This window comes from Scyliorhinus canicula, chromosome 12, assembly GCF_902713615.1.
Source record: "Scyliorhinus canicula chromosome 12, sScyCan1.1, whole genome shotgun sequence".
NCBI lineage: Eukaryota > Metazoa > Chordata > Chondrichthyes > Carcharhiniformes > Scyliorhinidae > Scyliorhinus > Scyliorhinus canicula.
Genome location: NC_052157.1, coordinates 126,280,459 through 126,304,590, shown reverse-complemented (window position 1 = coordinate 126,304,590; position 24,132 = coordinate 126,280,459). Strand labels below are relative to the sequence as shown.

Below are 24,132 nucleotides of genomic sequence, written 5' to 3'. Positions count from 1 at the left end.
TGGGCTGAATGCCCTCCTTCTGCACTGTAGGAATACTATGATTCTAGCAAGACTCTGGTTTTAGTCTTCCTAATGTTTTTAACTTTAAAGGAGTTGCAGCTTATCTAGATTTGCATACCAGATAAATCATCTATTACTGGCTGTGATTGGATGTTAAGAGTGGAAGCATGTGATGGAAGTTCCATTGATTGAGATAATGCAGGAGAAGCATAGGACTAAATTCGTGTGGATGATTGTGTAAAAAACTGCAGAGAGTTTCAGGTTGGATGATGGGTCACAGTCACAGAAGATATAATTTGGGTAAGGTCATTTCTGCTGTGAAAACTTTTAAAAAATAAATTTAGAGTACCCAATTCATTTTGTCCAATTCAGGGGCAATTTAGCGTGGTCAATCCGTCTAGCCTGCAAATCTTTGTGTTGTGGGGGAGAAACCCACGCAAACACGGGGAGAATGTGCAAACTCCACACGGACAGTGACCCAGAGCTGGGATCGAACCTGGGACTTCGGCGCCGTGGGACTGCAGTGCTACCACTGTGCTACCGTGCTGTCATAGAACATAGAACAGTACAGCACAGAACAGGCCCTTCAGCCCTCGATGTTGTGCCGAGCAATGATCACCCTACTCAAACCCACATATTCACCCCATACCCGTAACTCAACAACACCCCCCCTCAACCTTACTTTTTAGGACACTACGGGCAATTTAGCATGGCCAATCCACCTAACCCGCACATCTTTGGACTGTGGGAGGAAACCGGAGCACCCGGAGGAAACCCACGCACACACGGGGAGGACGTGCAGACTCCGCACAGACAGTGACCCAGCCGGGAATCGAACCTGGGACCCTGGAGCTGTGAAGCATTTATGCTAACCACCATGCTACCGTGCTGCCAAAACTTGCTGTGTCCTGCTGTGGAAACTTGATTAGACAGATTGACATGTAGTATGGGAAACATAGATGTGGATTTTAAAAAGGAACAAATGATTGCATGTGTGCTACCAGTTTACAAGGGCAGAATAGTTGACGGTGGGGTTTTTGTGAATGCATAGCGAGATTATTGCACAAATAGAGAGCAGGGAGGAGATATGAGAGAGGATACAAACTTGAGGGGCTGGATTTTTGTCTCCTGATGGAGCAGGGATGGAGTTAGTAAACCTTAAATCTTGAAGTTTTTGACAGCAAAAATGAATTTTCTCTCCCTTCCTGGCCCCGTGCCATTTTTATATAGCCTTTATGTGGAAGACCATGCATGCACATCTTCTGAGGTCGGGGTTGCCATTGTGAGTCCTATTAAAAAAATTTGAAATATGATTGTGCAGCTATCTACCTGTACTGGTCCAAGTTTGGAAGCTCTGGGAGAAGCTTGATAAAGAGTCGGGAACATTCTGACAAGTAAATGTTAAATGTTTTGAAAACGGCAAATGCCACTATTAAATGCTGTACTGAAATATAGATGTGTTTTAACTGCAATGATTCATCACATGGTTCTGCCCTGAAAAAAATAAGTAGACAATTACATTGACCTAAATTGTTTAAGTATTTAGATGTATTGGAGTGTTTTTCCCATCGGGAAAGTGCATACATAGCTGTAGAAAACACTGCTTGGGGCTCTCCAGTGTAATAATATGAAATGATTTAAGTATCTAGATTCCTTATAATTTTTTTTTAAAATCAGCTACTTTTACACAGAGAAAAATAAAACAGTGATCTGCTCCTGCAATACTTTCATTGGCAGGATGTCTGCTGCACCTTAAAAAAAGCCATCTACGTTTTCCGCTCCAATAGACTCCAATATTTAGATTTCCAATTGTTTAATTCGACACCTGAACCCATTATGAATGCTTGACTGATGGGCGGCACAGTGGCAGACTGCTTAGCACTGCTGCCTATGGCACTGAGGACCCGGGTTTGGTCTCGGCCCCGGGTCACTGTCCGTGTGGAGTTTGCACATTCTCCTCTTGTTTGCGTGGGTTTCACCCCCACAACCCAAAAAGATGTGCATGTTAGTGACTTGGCTACACTAAATTGACCCTTAATTGGAAAAAAATAATTGGGTACTCTCTGCTTGAAATTTTTTTAAAAATGAATTCTTGACTGAGTTTCAAAAGTGGCGGAAAACCAATTATATTAGCAGGGGTCTGAGATCATATTTTGATTGACAGTTTTAAAAATATATATTTTTGTTCTCCTTTTTGCATTTTCTCCCAAATGTACATCCACCAACAATAAACAATAAGCAGTAACGAATATAATATCAATCCCCATACCAACAACAACAATCCCATCCTCCCACCAAACCCCCAAACAACGGCCCACATGTTAACATAAGCAAATAACAAAAGGAATCAGGAATCGCCCATAGTCACCATTAACACATACAGTCCCTCTCCTCCCAATCCCCCTCCCCCAACTAATGTTCGATGTTATCCAATTCTTGAAAGTGCATAATGAATAACGGCCATGAATTGTAGAACCCCTCCATCCTTCCCCTCAGTTCAAACTTAACCTTCTCAAGAGTTAAGAATTCCAACAGGTCCCCCCGTCACGCCAGGGCACAGGGTGGAGAGGTTGCTCTCCATCCCAACAGGATCTGCCTTCGGGTGATCAACGAGGCGAAGGCTTCAACATCTGCCTCTGCACCCGTTTCCAACCCTGGCTGGTCTGACACCCCAAATATGACCTCCCGAGGGCCCGGGTCCAGTTTCACGTGCACTACTTTAGAGATTATCCTGAAAATCTCCTTCCAGTAATCTTCCATCTTTGGACAGGATCAAAACATATGAATGTGATGTGCGCAACGTTCACACACATCGTCTACCCCCTCAAAGAGCCCGCTCATCCTCGCCCTTGTGAGTGTGCTCCATATAAAGGATTACCTTTCTTTGATGTGGTAACTGAGTGATTGTTTTTACAACAGATTGGCCACTTGAAGGGAAATCATTTTTTGAATAGCTTTTATGAGTGAGTGATCTTTCAATACAAAGTGTGTTTAAATAACAGCTCTACTCGATGGTTCGAAGTTTTTATTTTAAAATGCCTATTTCAAAGACATTCTGAGGTCTACCCATAGTGGATACATGGTGAGTGGACATAGAGTATATATTGGGGGTATGAGGCGAATGAAGGGGCATGGCAAGTATGATGGGGTAGGAGGAATATAGGTGTAAATGATATGTTAATGTATTGTTAGAATACACATGAAGGACATGGTTTAATATTAATAAACGATAGCTGAGAAACTGGGTGTGTGGAAGGAGAGTGGAAGACTGAACAATGTCAATAAACTCACTCAAGAAAGAAAAGCTCTGTGTCCTAGTTTCAAGTTCATCAACTGACTTGGATCCTATTAACAAAGGGGCAAGGGGCGGATGTGGGATGAAGTTTTGGGGGCAGAACAACAATGTTGGGAGCTGAGCTGGCGTCCCTGATAATCAAGGCATGCCTTCTAATTATCCCCCTTCACCACCCACACTCTTCCTAACTCCTTCACTGCATCTCAGCTCACCAAACACGACCCATCTCTACTCGTGTCTCTCAGAGGCAAAAATGTGGCAGGCATGGAATTCGGAAGCAGGCTCACGTTCCAAAAGCCACAAAAGGGACCATCTCACATTTTCCCATCTCACATGGAAATCTGTCCCAAGTCTGAGGACCAGAGGACAATGCAGTAGTCTTGTAGAAAGGCTGCAGTCAGCATGAAACATCCACAAACAGTTCTCCAAGTTCAGAGGCAGTTGTGGAGAGGAAGCAAATTCACAAGGGATAGAGGGATCAGCAGATGCATGGCTCGAAGTTGTCCAGTGGAGAAAAAAAGAGGACTGCCGTGGATAAGTGAGCCATCAGAATTTGATCCAAGAGTCTTCAGGTGTCAAACAGGAGATCCAGAATACCAGCACAGGAGCACCAAACAGAGGGAGCAAAGCCCAAAAACCAAGGACAATGAAGTCTAGGAGAAGTCAACAGGTTCATCCGTGGGATCAGTGGAGACGAAGGAGCTGATCCGAGGATCACTTGTCAGGAGGTGGTGAGCTCCCAAAATCAGGAGCAGCAACGGACGTTTGAGGGACTGATCCAACCTCATTCAACCCAGTTTGAAGTATGAATGGAGTCCGCATTACTGGGAAGCAAGTAAATAGTGACCAAAATCATTTTTGAGGAAAGAAGAAAGACAGAAAGAAAGCAGATGAGGGATTGAGGTCATTTTTCATTATAGTGAGATTAATGAATAATGCAGTGGTAAATTTTAGTATAATTTACATTGCTTTTTTGAATTAATTATGATACCCCATAACGGGCGCACCTGTTCCTATAGTACAATCCTGGAACAATGCAACTGTTGCAGGTTCATTTCTGGATCTGAGTATTAACTACCCAATATATATTTGTGCACACAGGTGAAAAGGCACGTTTAGTCTGGCCTTATGTTGAGAAAAAAAATGAGAGACTGGTCTTTTCTTTGACTTGACTAGAAAGTAGAAATGTCTGAGCAAATGTTTAGAACACATTATGCAAACATAAAAAGTCAATTAGATATTCCTTCATGAATAGAAAGTACACGGTGTCTTCATAGCTATTCGAAATAATAGTGATTGTGGGGATATGGTAAACCCAGAGAGTCAAATGCTTATTTATATTGCCAGTTCATTACGCTGATAAATAGCTTTCAGTAGAAAGCCTCATTTGAGCCAAAAGTGGCTAAATATGAACTAATGATGGATGATATTGTCACAGCTTTCGAAATCATGATCGATCACATGAAGATAGTGCTGAATTGTTGTATCAAAGCCATGCTTTCTGTTTCTTTTTCTCATTTTTGCATACAAAGCGCCACTTACTAATATTAGAAAATGTTACAAAGGAAGGTATACATTTACATTGTGTCTGATCAGTCTCAAATGTCTCAAACTGCTTCACCTACAATTAAGCAAATTGTAATTAAGCAGCAGGAGATAACTTGCATTTATGTGGTACATCTCATGTCCTTGGGAAATATCAAAGCACTTGAGTGACTTAATTTGGGGGATGTTATGGATGCCAATTTATACACAACAGGGACTGACAAATAGCAGCGAGCTAAATTAACAATGAATCTGTTTGGCATGCCGTTGACTGAGGACTGAATGTTGGCCAGGACACTGACTGAACTTACCTGCACTCCTCCGAATCGTGCCATGGGATCATTCACACCTGTCTGAATAGACTGACTTGGTTCAACAATCTCACCTGCAAGACAGCATCTCTGTCGTGGCAGCATTCTGTCAGTACTGCACTCAAGTGACAGCCTAAAATTATGAACTCAAGTACCTAGAGTGAAGCTTGAACGCAAAACATTCAGACTTATCTAAGATTGTTGCTACTCTGAGCCAGTCAGAAAGGCAGTCAAACTACCTGAAGAGTAAGCCAGTGCTGACCCTTAGAACATGATCATTTAGTTTTTGTATGAATGTGGAGAGGAAGGAAACTGGAGGGGACAATGTGTTTACTCTGACAGTAAGGTTGAGCTGATTGTTCACTTTTACAATAATGCTGAGATTTGTAAATTGCACAAGTTGTACTTACATTCTTGCAGCGTTGAGTTGGTATTTTATTTGACACTTCCAGCATTCCATTCCTGTATATTGATTAAGCTTGTGAAATATAGTTCACATCGGACACTTGGCCAGACAGTATTCGTCATTTTATGTGGCCCGACCAAAATCTGATGAAATGGGGGTGTCTGTGACCACCAAGTGACTGTGGTTTGTATCATGTTGATGTTCATGTTATAATGTGACTTTCATTTGTGTCAAAATGGGGGCTCCTGTGAATGACTAAAGATAACAAAACAACTTAGTTTAACTATTGACTGTGTTCCTGTTCTTGAAGGGTATTTTTGTGTGGGTGATGCAATTAAACGATGTTTACTGAGTGGTGAACTCATAAAAAAGGTCAGCGTTTTCGATGTTAATCGCTGCAAACAAGGTACAAGGTTGGAACTGAAGCAACGGCTCGGTTTACGCTGTGGTCTCTTTACTTCATGGAAGAGATGTTGAAGGCCAGAAGCAGGTAGCAGGAAAACGGTGTGGGGAGTCGTGATGAGAGCAAGGAATGAAGAAACTCTCTAGAGTAGGGGAAAAGGATAGCATGCTAGCCATCCCATGAAATTAATATTGGAGCCCCGACAGGGACTCACCAAAATTTTGCACAAGCAAAATAGCAGACATGAAGAAAATAATGGCGCTAAAGAGTGAAAAGTAGCCAAAACCAGACAGTTTCATCCAATGGTTTTAAAGGAAGTAACTAAAGACATTGCAGGTGCCTTAACAATAAGTTTCCAAAGGTCTCTTGATTCAGGAACTATTCCTTTAGATTGAAGAAGTGCACAAGTCACACCTATTTAAGGAATGTGAGGAAGGGAAACCAGAGAATTATAGACCAATTCACCTAGCATCTGTTCTTGGGAGATTACCTGAGTCTGTAATTAAGTATTGAGTGACTAAACACAGAACACTTCCAGCTATTCAGAGAGAGCCAGCATGGGTTTGTAAAGGGTAGGTCCTATCTGACAAACCTGATTGAACTTTTTGAAGAGGTGACTAAAGCAATTGGCGGGAGAATGTCTGTGGATGTTATTTCTATGAACTTTCAGGGGTCACCTGATGAAGTCCCGCATAAAAAAACTCTCAGCTAAAGTTGAAGCTCATGAAATTGAAGGAAAAGTATTGACTTCATTAGCAAATTGGTTGAGTGGCAGGAGACAAAAAGTAGCAATAATGGGTTGCTACTCGAATTAGCAGGATGCGACTAATAGTGTCCCACAGGGATTTGTCTTGGGGTCTCAACTATTCACCATATTTATTCATTATTTAGTTGATGGAATAGCGAGTCTATCCAAAATTGCTAATTACAGAAAGATGGATGTCATTATAAGCAGGGTAGATAGATGCCTAACATCACACAGGTATTGATAGATTAAAGGAGTGAGAAAAACTGTGACAAATGGATTACAATGTGAGATGGTCTACTTTGGACCAAACAAGGATAGATCAAAGTCACTTTGAAATTCTGAAAAGTGCAAACAGCAGAGTCCCAAAGCCACTTAGGGATTCATATACATAGATTGTTAAAACATCATAGAAACATAGAAAATAGGCGCAGGAGTAAGCCATTCGGCCCTTCGAGCCTGCACCACCATTCAATATGATCATGGCTGATCATGCAAATTTAGTATCCCACACCCGCTTTCTCTCCATACCCCTTTATCTCGTTAGCCGCAAGGGCCATGTCCAGCTCCCTTCTGAATATATCCAACAAATTGGCTCCAACAGCTTTCTGTGGTAGAGAATTCCAGGAGTCCACAACTTTCTGAGAGAAGTTCTTTGTCACCTCAGTCCTGAATGCCTTACTTCTTATTCTTAGGCTGTGATACCTAGTTCTGGATTATCCCTTATTCTTAGGCTGTGACTGCTAGTTCTGGACTAGTACGGAAAAATAATCAAAAACGCTAATGGAATGTGGGAGCTTAATAGCTAGAGAACTGGAATACAAGCAGTTGGCCGTTTTCCTGCAGCTATACGAAGCTCTGGTTCGACCACAAACATGGAGCAGTGTGTTCGGTTCAGGCACCGCACCATAGGAAGAGTGTATTGGTGGTAGAAGACTAAAATTCAGTTACAAACGGACGTTACAAGGGTTTTATTCCCGGGAATGTAGAACATTAGGGGGCGATTTGCTCAAAGTTTTCATATTAAAGGGAACTGTTGGGATAGGTGACGAGAAATATTTCTGCTGGTTGGGAAGTTAGGACTAGTGAACATTGCCTAAAGGTCCAACCTAAGCCTTTCAGTGATGATGTTAAACATTCCAAGACACAAAAGTTTGTTCGAGGTTTCGGACTCTCATCCACAAATCAAAATTGATATTCGGTCAATTGTTAATTTTAAATCTGAGATTGAGAAAGAGAGCTGGAACAAAGCTGGGTTTATGGAGTTAGGTCACATGATCACATTGAATGACTGAATGTGCTCAAGGCGCTAATGGGACTATTGTTCCTGTGTTCCTAACTGGCCACGGAACCAGGGCAGCAATGAAGAGATTGGTCTGGGATTAAACATGGCAGCTTTGTTTGTTTAGGCTTTCAAGCCTGATTGATCACCGCTTGCCGTGTGAGTAATACCTCACCCTTCCCACAGAGCATTCAACTTACTTTTAAAAATAATCAGATTTTGACAGATATGGGCCCCCTCTGATTCTCAGAGCCTGGTACAACCAGAATATGAAAAAAAGAGGTCTTTTGTCTTTGAATTTTATCTCTCTGGCCATGACTCTTGCCATAGAAGAACTTTTGAAATCAAAGACACCAATTCCCCTGACAGAAATGTAATGTTTAGTTCCATACCTACAATGGCCAACCCTCGGTTCTGAGCTTAATTAAACAAGAGCATGAACGCAAGCAAAAGATCGTGGAATTACCAAAGGGCATCCTGAAAGAGACAGTTTAACATTATCAGCTGTAATTCTTTGTTCGAACTGAAACCTGGAGATAAGTGAACATTTTGGGGATTAAGGGAATAAAGAGGTGCAAAATATACTGTTCAAAGAGAGGATGTTAAAGGGTTGAATGATCTATAAATTGTTTAACAACAAAGTAGGTCACTGGCGAATAATAGAAAGAAAAATCAACGTGTATTGAAAATACCTTAAAGCAATAAAAAGACAAGAAAAAGGGTGAAGTCAGGGGAGGGCCAACCCTGAATTTGCAAAATGCCTGAAGTCTCCTTATAGTCGGAGACCAGATGTATCACAGAAGATGAGCTGTGGGACCCTTCAGAAATCCCAAGGCATAGACTCCATTGGGAATTACCTGTTATTTTTGAACTTCCACCATGCAATTAATTCCCCAGCTCCCTGAACCCTCCAAAAAAGGCCCCAACTCTGTTTTAGAGTCAGAGGTTTGGATAGTTCTGACTTACTTACCTGAGTAGCTACCCAGGAAATGTTAGACAGGAAAACAGTTGTTCTAACACCTGGGTAACTGTAAAACTGACCCCACTCCCCCATCACTCATACTGACTCTGCACCCCAGTCCCCCACCCGACCTGACCCCAAGTGACCCATCTGCCCCCCTCCTCATCTCCTTGCCCATCTTACCCATTACCCCGTGCAATTACCTTCTCTCTGGAGCTGTTTTCGAAGCAGCTTTGGGACATTTAAGCTGTGCCGTAAAAAGGGGAGTGTGGTTTCCTTGGGCATCCTCTGAGTATCTCACAACGAGGCTTGCTGCACTATGTCAGATATGAAGGACCTTCTATCGGAAGACTGTCCTGAAAATATAAGTAAAGGTAAGTGTGAATTTATTGTGCGATCGAGGTTGGAAATAAGGTTTCCAAACCTGATCGGAAGATCTGGGCCAAACATTTAGAAATCAATAGCATCTCTGCTATTGGAGGAACGACAGGTGTTGTATCCTAAGTACAGAACTTACCTTCACTTTCATACTCACAACCTTGAAACATCTGAAACTTCAGCTTTCTTTCCTTCCCCGCCCAATATGGTCAACGCATCTCACATTCACACAGCTGCAGATGTAAAGAGAATAGGGGAAACAGCTCTAGTCTGAAGCTATAAAAAATATATTATGGAGGATGGCTTAACCTTTGTGAAGCTTGCATTGAGCTGGGTTTGAAAAGTGCAAGAGACAAATATTGGCGAGGTTGAAATGAGGGGGGGGGGGGGGGGGGGGGGGGGGGGGAGTGAAAGTGAGAACCCTCAGTCCAAACAAAATTGTTCAAAACTCTCGATTTAGGATGCCCCTGAGCAACAAGAGCGTTTTTTTTAAAAAAGCACTTTGTGTTTCAAGATGTGATGAATGATTGAATCATCACTGCTCTGGCCATTTCTACACAAGGCAAATGGTCTTGTGCAACACTTTACCTTCATGGCCCTGCTCCATTAACTGAGACGGCTTTGAAGCTCAGTGTCACTGTGAATATTCAAGAATCCAATTTACCCACGGATTCCAAGGCTTATTTATTTGGTACTTGCCTTTCAAAATGTCACGCTTGCTGTGATACAGTGTTTTTCCTGGAGCTTTGACTGAAGTACTTTTCATCAAACACCAGAGGTGGAGTTAAAATTAATCAACATTGGAGAAAGTGTCGCACATTGATTTATTACAGTTTAGTTGTAACTTAGAGTCGCGCACTATTTCCAACATTTATCACATCTCTATTTAATTCTGATTGTAGCTGGCAGCACCTTAAACGTCAGTAGCCAGAGAAAACACAACCCTCACAGCAAACGCAGTTTCAGCTCTCTAGGGATTATCTTAATGAATGTTCTTATGTATGAGGTTAGTTGTAAAGGGCTTTGATTTACTACCCTCCTCTCAGCAGCTCAAGTCTTGGTATCCTGAAAGCACACATTTGGGCTACCTTTTTGTTTAAAAAAAAGTTTTCCTACACTTGTTTCTTTATGTCCGCTGATGTGAGTCATTCAGCACCACTGTGCTTCCTTCCGTTGGGCGGATGATTAACGTGGGTGGTGAATTATGCCATACCTGTAACCATTGCTACCACATTATTAGCTAGCAGGAAGTATACTTGCAGTGGGATTAGGCCAGTGAGTGTATTCCTCACCATTCCACATGAACAGTGGACTTGCTCCAAGAAATGTGGGAAAGCTTTGCGGAGACTGTTGTAAGGAGTTGGTTACAATTCGGTGGTCTGAATAAGTTTTCACAGTCATATGTGGGTTAACTAAGTTTTATTGACTCTTCGAACATTTTACAAAGAGCTGTCTCCATGCTTGCTGGTACACAGCTCTATCCAACACACAATTGATCCTGAGTGCGGGTCATGTGCTCTCTACATCACTATGTGGGCGATACTGCTCTCAGTCCTACATTAACTGTACATGTGCCAGGCAATGATTCAAACTGGCAACCTTTTTTTTATTGAGACACGAAGGAACAATCAGGTTAAGGAACAATTGGATGTTGGATGTTGGATGATACCATTAAGGGACTCTATTGAGTTTGCCTTCTCCTTTCTCGTTTTATTTTTTGAGGACCTCATTTGGTTTGCATTTCTATTAACATTCTGAAAGTGCTCCATACTGTGTAACATATATCCCTTGTTTCTGCTGCATCCTTTGCCAATAGAAATTTGCAAGAAAAAGTTTCCCTTTTCTTTCGTTTTCTTCCTAATGCCACACCCTCATTTGGGGGGGAAACATCAGCCTTACAGGTAACACTCCAGACAAACCTGGCACAAGTGGCTCGGGAGTTAAGTGCCGGACACAGTAAAGAATCATCAAATGTATACCCGAGTCTCAAATTGGACTTGGCATGGAATAAGTATGACAGTAAGTTCCTTTTGAGAAATTTACACCTTAATGTTATTTATAAGAGTCGTTCCAGTTCAAAAATAGAGTTGCAAAGTTCTTTGGGACATCCTGAGATTGTGAACCTTGCAATGATGCAAGTTCCTTCTTTCATCTGCTACTGATATGAAACAGAATTCAGGCAGCGTTTTTAATCATGCCTCTTTTCCAGTCGGCTTGGTTTGCTTTCTCGTGGAACCTTCTGGTGTGCGTGGCTTTTCTGTGGTTAATGCATTGTTAAACAGAATCACAAAACAGTACCACATGGCAAGATGTTATTCAGCCCATCTAGCCAGCTCTTTCAAAGAGTGGTTCTACAGCCCTGCTCTTTCCCAATATCCCTGGAGGTTTTCCCATTTCATTTTTAAGACCAGCATTGAAACTGTATCGACCACGCTATCAAGCAGTATATTCCAAATCACTTAACCTGTATTGCCTCTCCTTATTCTTCCTTCCAAAATGCATCACTTCAAATGATTCTGCATTGACGTTTATGTGCCATGTGCCTAGCTTATTGAAGTCTATTATTCTCTCATTCTCAATTTCAAGTTTTGTGTCATCGTCAAATTTTAAAAGTGTACTAAAGATGAATAATGGGCTTGCATTTAGCATTTTATACCCCTCAGGACGTTCCAGCCTTCATGAGTTACTTCTGAACTGCTTTCGCTGTCATAGCTTACGTGGCAGCAGTTGGCACACTGCAAGGTCCCACAAATACAGATAAGACAAATTATCTATTCGTCTCTTTGGGGCGTTGGGGAAGAATGCTGGCCAGGACATCAAGAAAAGTTCCTACTCTCCTTCAAAAAAGAAATGCCCTCAGATATTTTATGTTCTCCTGCATAAAGCAAAACGAGCCTCAGCATGGCATCTCATCTGAAAAATGGCATTTCCAGCACTGCAGTATTCCCTCAGTACTGCCCAGTAATAGCTTGAAATGGGACTTAATAGAACCAGAATTACCCTGGTAGTGATGGTCCAAGCAGCCAGCACATTACTTCTTCTTTACAGAGGTATTACACAGGAAATTCTCCAGTGTCCATGAAATTCTGGAGGATTCTGCACAATAGATCACCGTGGAGTGAAACTCCAGGCTCATTGGTACAGATCAGCGTCAAAATTAGGGGACTTGGTTTTTGAGATATCATGGTGAAGGAGCTTATTCAGAGGAAGACCTCTAAGATGAAGGCTGCATCAACCATTATTATACGGATCACCTAATTTGTTTCCCCTTTATGGTCAGCCCAACTCAATGGCATGTTCATGCTGTACAGCACTTAACATATCAATAATTCTTAGGTCCCACCCAGGCGGTGCAGAATAATGGCCTTCATTATTCCTCATTTCTACCATTTACAATAGGAATAGGAATACATATGCAAGAACTGATCAAGAAGTAGTTGTTGGGAATAAATATACATCCTTTCAATCTGTGACATGGTGCAGATGTGGTGAATACGACCGTGTTCATCATCTGGTGTGCTTGGTCTAGTTCATGTAGGTGACTGCTAAGGCCGATCCGTGCCCAGAAGATTCTGCTGTCAGTTGGACAATTGAGTTTTGGGGGAGCAGCTGGATCAGGATTTCTTCTCCCTGCATTTTCTCTCTGCCTGTGATGTATGCTGCTTTCGAAGGAGGCTGCATCTACTATTTGGGCAGCAATCCCGGACGAACCTCTCCAAGGACTCAAAGGCAGTATCAAAACTCCTAAATGAAGACTTCAGAATGTCCTTGTCGCATGCTCTTTGACCACCATAAGAGTAAACCCCAGACTCCAGCTCTCCTGAGAAGATTTGCTTTGTTATGAAACTCAGTTGTGACTGTCTCAACGTGGTGCAGATGCTTGGCATACCACATCGGGTATGCACCTCACTATCTAGTATTTTGTCCTACTAGCTGATCTTCGGAAACCTCTGAAGGCAGCTCACATGAAAGTGATCGAGCTTCTTGCATGATTCTCTGGAAAAAAAACTGAAGGATTGTCACCAGCCTACTCCAAGAAAGTCCATTCTGAAGCCCGATGCTTCAGTCCATGGCCAGAACCTATCTGCCGGGAATAAGTTCAGTTTTCTCTCGGTGCACCTATGTTCAAAATGAGACAAATGCAAGTATTGCCGAAGGAAGTGTAGCCTTTGGCAGGCATTGAACATCAGTCTTCAAACGAAGAGAGGTAAATCTGCCAACCAAGCTGAAATTCTATAGCGCAATAGTCCAGTCCATTCTGTTCCACGCTCAAGAGACTTGGAATGCGTACGACATCATGCCAAGAAACTCAACTACTTTCACTTGAGCTGACTTCAGATGATCGGATTGCCGGCCAAAATACCATGCCGAAATGTAGCAAGATATTAAAACCGCCATCTTCTCTCATTTACAGTCATTACCTTTTAGTATACATCTATGTGTATTTTAAAATAAATATTTAGGGATTCCAGTATTTATTGTACAATGCTTCCTTCGGTAGGCAAGAATCCTAAACCTCATAAAAACGTTACATGTTGGAAAGCAATAGTGAGGCAATTATGCTGTGAAATTGTTAGTGTAAACCTTCTGACTACACATATGAATGCTGCATTTTAGCCCCTGTTTATTGCAGTATCTTGTAATTCTAAATGCGTGATTTCATCAGCTCTTTGAGGGTTTATTTTAAGCTCATTAAAATGGACAACATGAGCCCTCAGCCAATTAAAAAAAAAAATTTAGAGTAAGTTTTTCCAATTAAGGGCAATTTAGTGTGGCCAATCCACCTAACCTGCACATCTTTTCGGTTGTGTGGGTAAAACCCACGCAAGCACAGGGAGAATGTGCAAACTCCACACGGACAGTGACCCAGGGCCGGGATGGAACCTGGGACCTCGGCGCCGTGAGGCAGCAATACTAACCACTGCACCACCGTGCTGCCCTGGCCCTCAGCCAATTTACATCATGTTGAATTCCGTAATCCACCAGAGAAATTGTAATTTGGGCTATTTTCATGTTGCTTAATCAGTGGATAGAGCTATCCTGCAGTGAAATTCAGGATAAACAGGGGCACTCTGGTTACATGATCCAATCACCTGATTTTGGGCAGGGAGGGAGGGAGTGATGTTAAATCACAACTCTCATGTAGCACAAGCAGCACTTTATAGTCACACTAATAAGGCTTTTTTTTGTTTTGATTAACAATCAGTAAGATGCCTCCGGAGGACAGGGTGGGGAACAAACCTTGACTTGTGTGCAGGATTTTGTTTGAGACGCCGACCTGGGTGATGGAGTCAGGTTGAATATTGGCACTAAAATGAGAGGTTGCATAGGCCTGTCTGTTGGAGTGGAGCACACTACTAATATTTACAGGAATCAAAATTGAGATGTTGCCAACAACCCACTGAAGTACTTACTTGATACGGAGGCTGATTTGTAGCCGCATCCTGCAGGGCAGTATTTAAACACCGGAGGTATTTCACACCGCAGCGGAACAGACTTCTCATTCCTTAGATTCTTATTAGGAAATGGAGCACCCAGTTGGTGTGGTCAATTGAAGATTTAATGTCAGACCCTTGTACTTGATGTGAAGCTGGTCCAGGAATCCAAACATTTTCAGCCATTGTTTACCCAATGTCGGAAAAGTAGTAGTCTGACGAGTTTATTATTCTTCCTGCTGTTAAACTCCCCAAACTTTTTCATTCCATCTGGATGAAATATGCATATCGAGCTCCTTCCAACTGGAAAAAAGAAAAGGGGCTTGAGCGTGCTTTTAATCATCTGCTGATCTGAACTTCACTTTGTAAGCCTTGCAGTGTGAAGCAATCTGAAGAATTTCGGAACTATTTTGACCTGATCTCCATCAATGTCTTCTGTCTCCTTAACGGGGAATTAAATGCTTATAAAGGTGGAGGTAACAGAATTATACACGTAAGTATTAATGAGAAAGTTTGAAGACACCTTCTAATTGTTGGGGATTAGTGAGTCCACCTGTTGCAGTGACCCACCAATCCAAGGTTCCAGCATCCTCAGAGTGACTACATTGGTGTTTGCAGTGTAATTTGCCCAGTCTTCAGTGGTTGCATTCACCTTATCAAGAGGCTGGACAAGACTGGAGACTGAGCTGGAAATAGGAGTGTCTTTCTTCTGCTGTTTCAGGAAGCCATTCTTCAGCCAGGTTTAAAAATCAACTTCCAGTCTAATTAGTGGACTTCCACTTCTCCTATGAATGGCAATAGATGCAGATGGGATAAAAGAGCAAATTCCAAATTGAAAAAGGCGAATATAGGGCTGATGTCAACAAAGAGCGGTCAAGAAGTGAATTGGGCTAACACATAGAACAATGGAGGCTGTTGAATGCCATACTGAATGTACAGTATCTTTCCGGATGCATCAATTATGATATATTAATCTTGTGACAGAAAGCTCAGAAATATTACCTGGCAACCGCTCTAGATGGAGCACTGCACACAGGGAATTGGACTAATGAGCAGGAAACAAAAAATAGTTTGCAAAACAGTTAAGTTTTTCTTGGGGCAGGTGAATTTTCTAATTTGGGTTTCATTGACAGAATTAAACACTTCTTAAATGGATCCTATAGAACAATACTGCCTTGCTGATTCCAAATAATGTTCCCAATTCCAACTCAGATTGGCGCCCTCCACCACTGCAAGCAAGGCAAACCTTTCCATTTTCAGCACAAATCATCCTTGTGATTGCTGAATGAGTTTGTCAATTTGTAGTTGGCTGTGGGCAGTCTGGTACTCTGAACCACATGACCATAAGGAAACTGGGATGAGACTATCCAAACCACTGGGCTCGTGTGGTATTTTTAGGAGACTATCAAACCATTGGCATGGACTGGATATGAATACTGTGTACCAATCTCCCATTTCATTTTGGGCATGGGACTATAGCAAAACGTTCTTTCAAAATAAAATGTTGAAAATCTGATAATGTGGTAACGGCACCTGGGCGTCCTGGAATTGTGAACATTGGCACAACACTGGTAGTACACATGCACTCCTTCGGGCACAGTGACTTATCTGACCCAGTCTATCGGTTTTTGTAAATTAGTGTTCATTTTTGGAGTTGATCGTGCTAGATTACTGGGTGAAGTTTGACAGTTTTAGTGGAACAAAATCCTTTCCTGTTGACTTCCTTTCCCTGCCAAGAAATGGCCTTGGAATTCTACACTCTTGGTTTACCAATCAGAGTTGTTTTGGAATATGGAACATCAGCAAAGCACATGGAAAATCTTTTGTTCAAATATTTGGCGAAGATTTACTCTGACTCTCGTTACATTAATTAGCTGACGAGTCACATTTAACCAGTTTAGTGGAGCGAGGAATGGGAAGGAGGGCGAGCATGAGAACTTTGGAGCTGGCACAAAATTCCAGTCTTGCTTGTTTTAGCATAGTAATTGGTAACAGTGAATTATTAATCCAGTCATCAATGTAGGGCTTTCATTGGGCAACAGGATGGGACAGACTTGTTAGTTTTTCTTGGCTAATGCTGAGATGTGGCTTTTGTGGACTGAGGTATATGAGGTATTTGTACTTTGATTACTGAAGAGCCTGTGAGGGAAAGTATGTTAATCATTTTTTTATGTTGACAGACTGGCTCTCAAATATTTGTGGTTAAAAATCTCACACATTGATTGAGCTGGAACTCTGAATGTGCTGGCATTTCGGTTTGACTGAGTCTTTAACTGAGAGCCACCGTGTAGAATATTTTGGGGTTTTTTCCCCCATTGATATTCTCTGCCAGTCTCCTTCCTTCTTCTCCTGACCTGAGGGTGTTAACTCCTGGCTGGAGTCTAGTTCCCTGAATGGCAATAGTCTCTGGTACTTCAGCCAAATGGTCATTATTCACCTCCAAATCTGAAAGACTTTTAAATTGATGGCCCTCACTACTAAATCCCCAGCTGGAAGAAATAGGCTTTCCCTTTTATCGTGTCACAATACTTCATAAGTTAAGAATCACTATTAAATTTGACTCCCCTGCTCCAGTGCAAGTAGTCCCAGTATTTCAAATATGTCTTCCTGGCTCCATTTTCCCATCCTGGAGAAACCAGGCACGAAGACATATGAAGAAATCGTAGAAATCTTGCAAGCGCACTGTTCACCAAAGCCTTTAGCGATGCATAGCATTTCAGATTGCACAAATGTAATCAAGAGAGGGAATCAATTGAGCAACTCATGGCTGCATTAAAAAGACATATAATAATAATCATTATTAGTGTCACAAGTAGGCTTATATTAACACTGTAATGAAGTGACTGTGAAAATCCCCTGGCCGCCACACTCCGGCGCCTGTTCGGGTTCGCTGAGGGAGAATTTAGAATGTCCAATTCACCTGACAAGCACATCTTTCAGGACTTGTGGGAGGAAACCAGAGCACCCGGATGAAACCTACGCAGACATGGGAAGAAAGTGCAGATCCCGGACAGTGACCCAAGCCGGGAATCGAACCCGGGTCCCTGGTACTGTGAAGCAACAGTGTTAACCACTGTGCTACTATGCTGCAACAGACTTGCAGAGTACTGTGAGGTCAGTGGTGTATTAAATTATGCAATTCTGGACAGACTGGTCTGTGGTTTATGAAGTGCTGCAATATGGTTGTTAACCGAGAGTAACCTTACTCTGAAAAAGGCCATCAGAATTGCTGCATTGATGGAGCTAACAACGAAAGAAGCTCAGCAACTGAGTTTGGGTGCTCGGGTACATAAAATGTGGGTTGAGTCGGTGCCCAAGAGTTTCAAAACTCAAACTCACACATGCCACAGAGGTGTGAAGACAGGACATTCAGCTGCAGAATGCTGGTGCAAGCATATTGTATGCAGAGGCTATGGAAAAAGGAGACCGCAGTAGGCATGCATGCTGGATGAGAAAAAAAGCCACAAGCAAAAATAATAAGCAATAACAGAACAAAACGGCAAGGAAACAGAACAAAATAAGAAGTGGTCATGCTGTGCAAAAGGTTGAGAGAAACGAGGTGACTCACAGTCTGAAGAGGAATTGTCACTGAATGTGCTAGCCATTGCTGGTGCTATGAATAGATACTGGGTTACTCCACTGCTGGATGGACTGCTTGTAAGGATGGAAGTTGACACTGGGGCAACAGTCTCACTGGTGCCAGAGAATGTGTATATGGAAAAACTCAAACCCATTTCCTTGAAAACTTCAATAATAGTGTTGAAGACAAACACTGGTGAAGTCATGCCATTGAAGGCCTGCATTGATGTAGCTGCACAACTGAAGGGACAGATGGCAGATGTGTCTTTACATACAGTAAAGGGTTAGAAAAGATTTTACTAAATTGGACCGAAATCAACCTGATAACTAATGAAGAATCAGGCCTTACAAAAATTCTCAAGAAACATGACAGCGTGTTTGACGGCGAACTGAGAAGTATAGAAAGTCATCACCGTTAAATTGGAGATTATAGAAGGGAGCCAAGTGAAATGATTGAAGACAAAATCGGCACCCTATTCTATTGGGCCAAAAATAGATCCTGACTTGGAATGACTGGTGAAGTCAGTAGCCTTAGAACCTTCAGTATTATGAATGGGCTAGACCAATCATGCTAGTTATAAAGGACGATCCATATGGATTTGCAGAGATTTCAAATCTAAATCCAGTATTGTATGAGGAACAATAACCTCTACCCCACATCAATGACCTATTTGTTGGATTGGCAGGAGGCCAACATTTTAACAAGATCGACCTAAGCCAAGCATACCTACAAATGAATGTGGGCCAGAAGTCTCAATAACATCTGATGATTATGACACATAAAGATTTCATTAGGTACTGAAGATTACTGTTCGATATCACATCAGCTCCAGCATTGTTCCAAAGAGCAATGGACCAAATTCTGAGTGGGCTAAGTAGAGTCCAATGTTACCTGGATTACATTCTGGTTACTGGTAGTGGCGAAGAGGAACACTTTTGGAATCTGGATACCACTCTTCAAAGATTGGAGGACTATGGGTTGAGAGTCTGTAACGGCAAGTGCAAATTCTTCTAGTCTTCAGTTGAATATTTGGGACATGTGATAGATGCCATAGGGCTTCGCAAATCTCCTTCGAAGGTAAGACTGTTACAGAGGTGCCAACACCTCAGAATTTTAGGCAGTTGCGATCCTTCCTAGAATTATTGAACTACTACAGAGGATTTGTTCCAAATTTGGAGACCATTTAATAAACGTTTACATAACCTGCTGTGCCAAAACCAGAAGTGGAAGTGGTTGGGCCAGTGCAACAATGCGTTTGTGTAAGCCAAGGAGGCGGTGCTCAAATCTGAAGTCCCAACGTATTTCGATCCAAACCTACTTCTACAATTATCGTGTGGCGCATCTCCCAATGATATTGGAGCCGTGGCATCCCACATCAGACTGTCAGCTGAAAAGAAAACCATTGCTTTCGTGTCCAGAACATTGAGCAAAGCTGCAAGTAACTACGCACAAATCAAAGGAGAAGCCTTAGGAATTATCTTTGGTGTATAGAGACCCCACCAGTTCTTGTATGGAAAGATGTTTACCCTATTGACAAACCAATACTGTCATTGGCAACAAGCAGAATTCGGAGATGGGAAGCTGTTTTTTTCTGCACGCACTTATATCATCAAGTATCGAAAATCAAGTTTTCATTGTAATGCAGATGGACTTTCTCCTTTACCACTACCAAATAATTAATCAACAAATGGTTCAAGCGGAAGTATCTTCCACTTTGAACAGGTAGACAGTACAACTGTCACTTCAGGACATGTAAAGTAGTATACTCGGGGCAATCTAATACTCTCCAATGTGACGGAGTTGTTGCTAAGAAGCAAGACCTCCGAACCGAGACCTGATCTGAAGCCATACTCCTCCAGAAGATTGGAGTTATCTGAACAGTCGGGATGTTGCCTTTGGGGGCTCAGAGAGTCCACCTTCATTGAGAAGAAGAGTGTTAGACAAATTACATGAGGGCCATTGCGGCATTGTGAGAATGAAGGAGGCCTGGATTGGACACCGAAATAGAGGATAAGATTGGAATGTGCTCTTCATGTGCGAAGGTGTGAAACCTGCCACCATTAGCGCCACTGCATCCTTGGGAATGGCTGGAAGAGGCATGGCACCGAGTGCACGTTGACTCCACAGGGCCTTTTGCAGGGCACATGTTCCTAGTCACAACCAATACTCATTCAAAGTGATCCGAAGTCACTGTAAAGAAGTCAACTTCATCCGAAAAGACGATTGAGATGTTAGGAGAGGTCTGCGGTAGATTTGGATTTCCTGAGTGATTAATGAGTGATAACGGACCAATGTGCATCTCTCAAGAATTTGAAAGGTTCTTGAAAGAGAACGGAATGCAAATTATTAGGTCGGCACCATGCCATCCTGCTATGAACGGACTAGCAGATCATTTCATGCAATGAAGCAAACATTAAGAGCAACCAAGGGAAAAGGCGTATTGACCAAACGTCCAAATCAATTCCTACTCCTGCAGAGGAATACTGCTCATTCAACAACAAAAATTTCTCCAGCATTACTGATGATGTTTTACTTTAGGCATTTGACCAAATGAAACTTCCAAAGACAAAATAAATCGTTCAAAATAAATCAGATCAGATTGGACAATGGGAAAGTTGGCGGTTTTCCGCCAAGCACAAGAATTTCTGACTCGGGACTACTCCACAGGAAAGAAATGGGTTCCTGCCACAACCATCGCACATACGGGACCTGTCTTGTATACTGTCCAGATCCGGGATTATGTCATCTGGAGGAGACATGTGAGCCAACTGTTGGTGGGGAGAACCAATCCGTCGGATTTATGATCTGTGGCCCAGTTAGAGGTATTTCACCTCCTTGTTGGAGTGGAAGTAGCTAATCACTTGCAAAATAAAAATGGTTGAAAACCACACTCTTGCTAAACTCCATTATCTGCTCCATACTGTTGCTTTTGCTGTAACCCACGCTGTTTAGGCAGCTGCAAGTTGTGATTTGCACTGCTGCGTAATGTGCCATTAACCAACCAAAGGGGCACTTTATTGAGAGTGAAAGGAAAGGCCTTCTTAACATAATGGTAATTTGCATATTTTGCCTTCATAGTCGGAAATCTGACAAATGGATTCTGTAGGGATATTAAATGTACATAATATGTATTCAAATGAACTCTTTTGGGATACTAAATACGCGTTACGTGTCATTTTGAAACCCTTGAGGCCTAATTAGGGGAGCATGTAGTGCATCACTTCATAATTTTAGAACAACCGGTTTGAAAAGAATTGTCACTCTAGCTTGGGGGTGGTATAAATGACAATAAGATGGCTTTTGTATTGTATTTAATAGGTCTGTCACTGCCAATTGCCTCCTGATGGTCACGAGATGTGTAGGTTGGGAGGATTGGCTATGCTAAATTGCCCTTAGTGTCCAGAAAAGGTTGGGTGGGGTTACAGGGAAAGGGTGAAGGTGTGGGGATAGGGTGGAGGTGTGGGCTTAGGTAGAGTGTTCTTTCCAAGGGCCGGTGCAGACTCGATGGGCCGAATGGCCTTCTTCTGCACTGTAAATTCTATGATTCTATGATAGTCATGAACATTTACCTGGGATAACGACTCAACAAGTGTAATATTATTAGACTGTGCCAAGTGTAAAACTGGCACTGCATAATACTGGAACTACCCACACTTTCTCAGGCTCTGGAAAAATTAGCTATCAACCTCTTCTGGAGATTGCAGACGACAAGCCTTGAGCAATTGACCTCCTCCCTGATGCTGTCTGGAAGTTTCTGGATGGAATCTGGTGGAAGCAATCAGAGTCTCCATTGCTGGCTGGAGAATCAGTGAGTTCTCCAAGTTGCCCCTTATTGAGAAAGCCCGCCGCATCTTCCGCTACTCAACCACTTAGCAGGCCAGTACAGGCCTTACCCCAAATCAAGACCCTGGGGCTGAATTCCTACCCGCCAGAGGTCGCAGCCCATCAGATGCTCTTTTGTACTCAGTGGCGCTAGCTGGGAGGTGGTGGCTACTGCCAGTACTACACTCACCCAAGATGCAAATTGAGGAGGGACCTCAGCACAGGTGAGTGACGGTGGGTAGGTGGTTAAGGGAGAGGGGAGATCAGCAGCAAGGGCAAGGGGGACAGTTCCCTGTAGCACCCCCTCCCTTCCCACTGCATGGTCTCTCAATCAGGCATTAATTGCCCAGTTAAGGGCCACAATTGGCAGTGGAACGGGAAGGCCATTCACCTTGAACTTAACTAGGGTCAAGTTGGGAAGGTTGCAGGATACCCACCTGCCCGTCGACACGAAATGGGGGAGGGCATACGATTTCGCCCTACATTTTTGAACAAAGAATTCAAAAGTAAGACCATTTTTCTCAGTCCTGCAATTGGAGAGTTATGAAGACTATTTAGAATTGGCAGAGCAAACGTCTAAACTCAAGCTCTGATTGTTCCCATGCTTGGCTGAGGTTTGGTTCACTGCAGTTTAGGAACATTTGCGCCAATGAGAAATGTGTATTTAACATTTAGGGGGGGGGGGACAAAAACTACACCTGAGAGAATTTTCCTTTGTCATCATTCTACGTGGGAAATACACTCCAGTGTCATCTGTGAAGGAGTTCCTTATAAAATAATGCAGGGCTCAGCCCAGCTCACAAAACCTCCCATTTTTAAAGTCAATGCGTTAGTCCTTTGGAAGGTGTGCATGTATCACACCCAAGTAAAATCTTTAGAGGACGTAGAAAATGACAAAGATCTGTATCATGGAATGAATAACCAGAAATCAGTGATTGTTCACAGGTATTGCAAGATTAACGTATGTTTCCTATTTTCTGGTGCCTGTAGGTATAATTTTATTATGCCCTGCTTTTGTTTCCCCTCTCTTTATATTTTCCCGACATTTTCATCACTTTTATCTTCCCTCTTGTCTCCCAAATGTATTTGTTCCTCGCACCAGATTCCATAGCTCTAGACTGAATTGGGTCTTTCCAGTTTAACTGATCATTACCTGAATCCATTGAGCCATGAGACAGAGTCCCATTTAATATTTATCGAATCATCTTCTAAAATAATGGAGGTTTGTTTCAAAACCACAAAACAGGTTCCACTCATAGCTAAAATATAGCTAATGCCGAACATTTACAAATCAGGTGGGAAAGAGGTAAGACTTCCCTGCCACACAGTTCTGATTTGCAAACTAGGAATACTTTGCATAATGCTTTATATTATCATGGTGTTAATGCTATTCAGTACGTTAATATTCCTCATATTCTCAGTTCATTCATGTGCGCATAGAATTTTTTCTGTGATTGCGAGAAAGCGTGCTTGTATTCATGTCCAGGTTCGTTAGCTTTTCATGTTACTTGAATAGCGTTTGGCTTTGGAACAAACATTTCTGATTTTTTTTTCACAACGTTGGAGATCTGCGAACAAAGAAACCTAGATACAGAATGTATCTTACCATCAACAAAGGGAAAAAACTTTGCTTGAAATAGTTGTAAGCCGTTTTACTTTACTGCGAATAGACACACACGTGCATGCCGTTAACTGCTTGTTTATTGTGGTGATTAATAGCAGGTCGACGAACGTTAAAAATACTACACAACAAAATGATTTCTATTAAATATTTTGAAGTGAACATCTGCTGAAAACACTGGTGAAAATTATTAGACAATCTCCTGATGGGCTCAAATAGAACATAGAACAGTACAGCACAGAACAGGCCCTTCGGCCCTCAATGTTGTGCCGAGCCATGATCACCCTACTCAAACCCACGTATCCACCCTATACCCGTAACCCAACAACCGCCCCCTTAACCTTACTT

The 24,132-nt window shown here is 42.3% G+C and overlaps 1 protein-coding gene across 9 annotated transcripts in view; it reads left to right on the top strand.

Annotated features, from left to right (window-relative positions):
* auts2a (activator of transcription and developmental regulator AUTS2 a) overlaps window positions 1-24,132 on the top strand; it is a 1,338,783-nt gene that overhangs the window by 1,239,999 nt on the left and 74,652 nt on the right. The gene's annotated exons all lie outside the window — the stretch shown is intronic.